Source organism: Schistocerca piceifrons, unplaced genomic scaffold (assembly GCF_021461385.2).
Source record: "Schistocerca piceifrons isolate TAMUIC-IGC-003096 unplaced genomic scaffold, iqSchPice1.1 HiC_scaffold_1887, whole genome shotgun sequence".
NCBI classification, from domain to species: Eukaryota; Metazoa; Arthropoda; class Insecta; order Orthoptera; family Acrididae; genus Schistocerca; species Schistocerca piceifrons.
The window spans coordinates 737,067-744,728 of record NW_025727775.1 but is presented as its reverse complement, the minus strand read 5'-3'; positions in this window follow the sequence as shown (position 1 = coordinate 744,728).

Here is a 7,662-nt window from a genome sequence, read left to right as displayed (position 1 = left end):
CGAGTTAGTACACTTCAAACATGAAAAAGGTCATTTTAAAATCAACATGAAAAACCAAAATTCCAAAAGTATAAAACACAAAAATATGCTTACCGAAGAGAGAAAATGTATCGTGCTCAGCACCCTCCTCCCGCCCTGTGGTGGAACTGATGTCCCTTTCTCCAAAAATGTACTCAATGGGACCGTAATGTTGGAACCACACACGAGTTGACCTGCTGTAAGGAACAACCGAGTTAGTACATTTCAAACATGAAAAAGGTCATTTTAAAATCAACATGAAAAACCAAAATTCCAAAAGTATAAAACACAAAAAAATGCTTACCGAAGAGAGAAAATGTATCGTGCTCAGCACCCTCCTCCCGCCCTGTGGTGCAACTGATGTCCCTTTCTCCAAAAATGTACTCAATGGGACCGTAATGTTGCAACCACACACAAGTTGACCTGCTGTGAGGGAAAAACGAGTTAGTACATTTCAAACATGAAAAAGGTCATTTTAAAATCAACATGAAAAACCAAAATTCCAAAAGTATAAAACACAAAAAAATGCTTCCGAAGAGAGAAAATGTATCATGCTCAGCACCCTCCTCCCGCCCTGTGGTGCAACTGATGTCCCTTTCTCCAAAAATGTACTCAATGGGACCGTAATGTTGCAACCACACACAATGTGACCTGCTGTGAGGGAAAAACGAGTTAGTACATTTCAAACATGAAAAAGGTCATTTTAAAATCAACATGAAAAACCAAAATTCCAAAAGTATAAAGCACAAAAAAATGCTTACCGAAGAGAGAAAATGTATCGTGCTCAGCACCCTCCTCCCGCCCTGTGGTGCAACTGATGTCCCTTTCTCCAAAAATGTACTCAATGGGACCGTAATGTTGCAACCACACACAAGTTGACCTGCTGTGAGGAACAACCGAGTTAGTACATTTTAAACATGAAAAAGGTCATTTTAAAATCAACATGAAAAACCAAAATTCCAAAAGTGTAAAACACAAAAAAAAGCTTACCGAAGAGAGAAAATGTATCGTGCTCAGCACCCTCCTCCCGCCTTGTGATGCAACTGATGTCCCTTTCTCCAAAAATGTACTCAATGGGACCGTAATGTTGCAACCACACACAATGTGACCTGCTGTGAGGAACAACCAAGTTAGTACATTTTAAACATGAAAAAGGTCATTTTAAAATCAACATGAAAAACCAAAATTCCAAAAGTATGAAACACAAAAAAATGCTTACCGAAGAGAGAAAATGTATCGTGCTCAGCAGCCTCCTCCCGCCCTGTGGTGCAACTGATGTCCCTTTCTCGAAAAATGTACTCAATGGGACCGTAATGTTGCAACCACACACAATGTGACCTGATTTGAGGAACAACCGAGTTAGTACATTTCAAACATGAAAAAGGTCATTTTAAAATCAACATGAAAAACCAAAATTCCAAAAGTATAAAACACAAAAAAATGCTTACCGAAGAGAGAAAATGTATCGTGCTCAGCAGCCTCCTGCCGCCCTGTGGTGCAACTGATGTCCTTTTCTCGAAAAATGTACTCAATGGGACCGTAATGTTGCAACCACACACAATGTGACCTGCTTTGAGGAACAACCGAGTTAGTACATTTCAAACATGAAAAATTTCATTTTAAAATCAACATGAAAAACCAAAATTCCAAAAGTATAAAACACAAAAAAATGCTTACCGAAGGGAGAAAATGTATCGTGCTCAGCACCCTCCAACCGCCCTGTGGTGCAACTGATGTCCCTTTCTCCAAAAATGTACTCAATGGGACCGTAATGTTGCAACCACACACAATGTGACCTGCTGTGAGGGAAAAACGAGTTAGTACATTTCAAACATGAAAAAGGTCATTTTAAAATCAACATGAAAAACCAAAATTCCAAAAGTATAAAACACAAAAAAATGCTTACCGAAGAGAGAAAATGTATCGTGCTCAGCACCCTCCTCCCGCCCTGTGGTGCAACTGATGTCCCTTTCTCCAAAAACGTACTCAATGGGACCATAATGTTGCAACCACACACAATGTGACCAGCTGTGAGGGAAAAACGAGTTAATACATTTCAAACATGAAAAAGGTCATTTTAAAATCAACATGAAAAACCAAAATTCCAAAAGTATAAAACTCAAAAAAATGCTTACCGAAGAGAGAAAATGTATCGTGCTCAGCACCCTCTTCCCGCCCTGTGGTGCAACTGATGTCCCTTTCTCCAAAAATGTACTCAATGGGACCGTAATGTTGCAACCACACACAATGTGACCTGCTGTGAGGAACAACCGAGTTAGTACATTTCAAACATGAAAAAGGTCATTTTAAAATCAACATGAAAAACAAAAATTCCAATAGTATAAAACACAAAAAAATGCTTACCGAAGAGAGAAAATGTATCGTGCTCAGCACCCTCCTCCCGCCCTGTGTGCAACTGATGTCCCTTTCTCCAAAAATGTACTCAAGGGGACCGTAATGTTGCAACCACACACAATGTGACCTGCTGTGAGGGAAAAACAAGTTAGTACATTTCAAACATGAAAAAGGTCATTTTAAAATCAACATGAAAAACCAAAATTCCAAAAGTATAGAACACAAAAAAATGCTTACCGAAGAGCGAAAACGTATCGTGCTCAGCACCCTCCTCCCGCCCTGTGGTGCAACAGATGTCCCTTTCTCCAAAAATGTACTCAATGGGACCGTAATGTTGCAACCACACACAAGTTGACCTGCTGTGAGGAACAACCGAGTTAGTACATTTCAAACATGAAAAAGGTCATTTTAAAATCAACATGAAAAACCAAAATTCCAAAGTATAAAACACAAAAAAATGCTTACCGAAGAGAGAAAATGTATCGTGCTCAGCACCCTCCTCCCGCCCTGTGGGGCAACTGTTGTCCCTTTCTCCAAAAATGTACTCAATGGGACCGTAATGTTGCAACCACACACAATGTGACCTGCTGTGGGGCAAAAACGAGTTAGTACATTTCAAACATGAAAAAGGTCATTTTAAAATCAACATGAAAAACCAAAATTCCAAAAGTATAAAACACAAAAAAATGCTTACCGAAGAGAGAAAATGTATCGTGCTCAGCACCCTCCTAACGCCCTGTGGTGCAACTGATGTCCCTTTCTCCAAAAATGTACTCAATGGGACCGTAATGTTGGAACCACACACAATGTGACCTGCTGTGAGGATCAACCGAGTTAGTACATTTCAAATATGAAAAAGGTCATTTTAAAATCAACATGAAAAACCAAAATTCCAAAAGTATAAAACACAAAAAAATGCTTACCGAAGAGAGAAAATGTATAGTGCTCAGCACCCTCCTCCCGCCCTGTGGTGCAGCTGATGTCCCTTTCTCCAAAAATTTACTCAATGGGTCCGTAATGTTGAAACCACACATGAGTTGACCTGCTGTGAGGAACAACCGAGTTAGTACATTTCAAACATGAAAAAGGTCATTTTAAAATCAACATGGAAAACCAAAATTCCAAAAGTATAAAACACAAAAAAATGCTTACCGAAGAGAGAAAATGTATCGTGCTCAGCACTCTCTTCCCGCCCTGTTGTGCAACTGATGTCCCTTTCTCCAAAAATGTACTCAATGGGACCGTAATGTTGCAACCACACACAAGTTGACCTGCTGTGAGGGAAAAACGAGTTAGTACATTTCAAACATGAAAAAGGTCATTTTAAAATCAACATGAAAAACCAAAATTCCAAAAGTATAAAACACAAAAAAATGCTTACCGAAGAGAGAAAATGTATCATGCTCAGCACCCTCCACCCGCCCTGTGGTGCAACTGATGTCCCTTTCTCCAAAAATGTACTCAATGGGACCGTAATGTTGCAACCACACACAATGTGACCTGCTGTGAGGGAAAAACGAGTTATACATTTCAAACATGAAAAAGGTCATTTTAAAATCAACATGAAAAACCAAAATTCCAAAAGTATAAAACACAAAAAAATGCTTACCGAAGAGAGAAAATGTATCGTGCTCAGCACCCTCCTCCCGCCCTGTGGTGCAACTGATGTCCCTTTCTCGAAAAATGTACTCAATGGGACCGTAATGTTGCAACCACACACAATGTGACCTGCTGTGAGGGAAAAACGAGTTAGTACATTTCAAACATGAAAAAGGTCATTTTAAAATCAACATGAAAAACCAAAATTCCAAAAGTATAAAACACAAAAAAATGCTTACCGAAGAGAGAAAATGTATCGTGCTCAGCACCCTCCTCCCGCCCTGTGTGCAACTGATGTCCCTTCTCCAAAAATGTACTCAATGGGACCGTAATGTTGCAACCACACACAATGTGACCTGCTGTGAGGGAAAAACGAGTTAGTACATTTCAAACATGAAAAAAGTCATTTTAAAATCAACATGAAAAACCAAAATTCCAAAAGTATAAAACACAAAAAAATGCTTACCGAAGAGAGAAAATGTATCGTGCTCAGCACCCTCCTAACGCCCTGTGGTGCAACTGATGTCCCTTTCTCCAAAAATGTACTCAATGGGACCGTAATGTTGGAACCACACACAATGTGACCTGCTGTGAGGATCAACCGAGTTAGTACACTTCAAACATGAAAAAGGTCATTTTAAAATCAACATGAAAAACCAAAATTCCAAAAGTATAAAACACAAAAAAATGCTTACCGAAGAGAGAAAATGTATCGTGCTCAGCACCCTCCTCCCGCCCTGTGGTGCAACTGATGTCCCTTTCTCCAAAAATGTACTCAATGGGACCGTAATGTTGGAACCACACACGAGTTGACCAGCTGTGAGGAACAAAAGAGTTAGTACATTTCAAACATGAAAAAGGTCATTTTAAAATCAACATGAAGAACCAAAATTCCAAAAGTATAAAACACAAAAAATTGCTTACCGAAGAGAGAAAATGTATCGTGCTCAGCACCCTCTTCCCGCCCTGTGGTGCAACTGATGTCCCTTTCTCCAAAAATGTACTCAATGGGACCGTAATGTTGCAACCACACACAAGTTGACCTGCTGTGAGGGAAAAACGAGTTAGTACATTTCAAACATGAAAAAGGTCATTTTAAAATCAACATGAAAAACCAAAATTCCAAAAGTATAAAACACGAAAAAATGCTTACCGAAGAGAGAAAATGTATCATGCTCAGCACCCTCCTCCCGCCCTGTGGTGCAACTGATGTCCCTTTCTCCAAAAATGTACTCAATGGGACCGTAATGTTGCAACCACACACAATGTGACCTGCTGTGAGGGAAAAACGAGTTAGTACATTTCAAACATGAAAAAGATCATATTAAAATCAACATGAAAAACCAAAATTCCAAAAGTATAAAACACAAAAAAATGCTTACCGAAGAGAGAAAATGTATCGTGCTCAGCACTCTCCTCTTGCCCTGTGGTGCAACTGATGTCCCTTTCTCCAAAAATGTACTCAATGGGACCGTAATGTTGCAACCACACACAAGTTGACCTGCTGTGAGGAACAACCGAGTTAGTACATTTTAAACATGAAAAAGGTCATTTTAAAATCAACATGAAAAACCAAAATTCCAAAAGTGTAAAACACAAAAAAAAGCTTACCGAAGAGAGAAAATGTATCGTGCTCAGCACCCTCCTCCCGCCCTGTGGTGCAACTGATGTCCCTTTCTCCAAAAATGTACTCAATGGGACCGTAATGTTGCAACCACACACAAGTTGACCTGCTGTGAGGAACAACCGAGTTAATACATTTCAAACATGAAAAAGGTCATTTTAAAATCAACATGAAAAACCAAAATTCCAAAAGTATAAAACACAAAAAAATGCTTACCGAAGAGAGAAAATGTATCGTGCTCAGCACCCTCCTCCCGCCGTGTGGTGCAACTGATGTCCCTTTCACCAAAAATGTACTCAATGGGACCGTAATGTTGCAACAACACACAATGTGACCTGCTGTGAGGGAAAAACGAGTTAGTACATTTCAAACATGAAAAAGGTCATTTTAAAATCAACATAAAAAACCAAAATTCCAAAAGTATAAAACACAAAAAAATGCTTACCGAAGAGAGAAAATGTATCGTGCTCAGCACCCTCCTCCCGCCCTGTGGTGCAACTGATGTCCCTTTCTCCAAAAATGTACTCAATGGGACCGTAATGTTGCAACCACTCACAAGTTGACCTGCTGTGAGGCAAAAATGAGTTAGTACATTTCAAACATGAAAAAGGTCATTTTGAAATCACCATGAAGAACCAAAATTCCAAAAGTATAAAACACAAAAAAATGCTTACCGAAGAGAGAAAATGTATCGTGCTCAGCACCCTCCTCCCGCCCTGTGGTGCAACTGATGTCCCTTTCTCCAAAAATGTACTCAATGGGACCGTAATGTTGCAACCACACACAATGTGACCTGCTGTGAGGGAAAAACGAGTTAGTACATTTCAAACATGAAAAAGGTCATTTTAAAATCAACATGAAAAACCAAAATTCCAAAAGTATAAAACACAAAAAAATGCTTACTGAAGAGAGAAAATGTATCGTGCTCAGCACCCTCCTCCCGCCCTGTGGTGCAACTGATGTCCCTTTCTCGAAGAATGTACTGAATGGGACCGTAATGTTGCAACGACACACAATGTGACCTGCTGTGAGGAACAACCGAGTTAGTACATTTCTAACATGAAAAAGGTCATTTTAAAATCAACATGAAAAACCAAAATTCCAAAAGTATAAAACACAAAAAAATGCTTACCGAAGAGAGAAAATGTATCGTGCTCGGCACCCTCCTCCCGCCCTGTGGTGCAACTGATGTCCCTTTCTCCAAAAATGTACTCAATGGGACCGTAATGTTGCAACCACACACAAGTTGACCTGCTGTGAGGAACAACCGAGTTAATACATTTCAAACATGAAAAAGGTCATTTTAAAATCAACATGAAAAACCAAAATTCCAAAAGTATAAAACACAAAAAAATGCTTACCGAAGAGAGAAAATGTATCGTGCTCAGCACCCTCCTCCCGCCCTGTGGTGCAACTGATGTCGCTTTCTCCAAAAATGTACTCAATGGGACCGTAATGTTGCAACCACACACAAGTTGACCTGCTGTGAGGCAAAAATGAGTTAGTACATTTAAACATGAAAAAGGTCATTTTAAAATCAACATGAAAAACCAAAATTCCGAAAGTATAAAACACAAAAAAATGCTTACCGAAGAGAGAAAATGTATCGTGCTCTGCACCCTCCTCCCGCCCTGTGGTGCAACTGATGTCCCTTTCACCAAAAATGTACTCAATGGGACCGTAATGTTGCAACAACACACAATGTGACCTGCTGTGAGGGAAAAACGAGTTAGTACATTTCAAACATGAAAAAGGTCATTTTAAAATCAACATAAAAAACCAAAATTCCAAAAGTATAAAACACAAAAAAATGCTTACCGAAGAGAGAAAATGTATCGTGCTCAGCACCCTCCTCCCGCCCTGTGGTGCAACTGATGTCCCTTTCTCCAAAAATGTACTCAATGCGACCGTAATGTTGCAACCACTCACAAGTTGACCTGCTGTGAGGCAAAAATGAGTTAGTACATTTCAAACATGAAAAAGGTCATTTTAAAATCACCATGAAGAACCAAAATTCCAAAAGTATAAAACACAAAAAAATGCTTCCCGAAGGGAGAAAATGTATC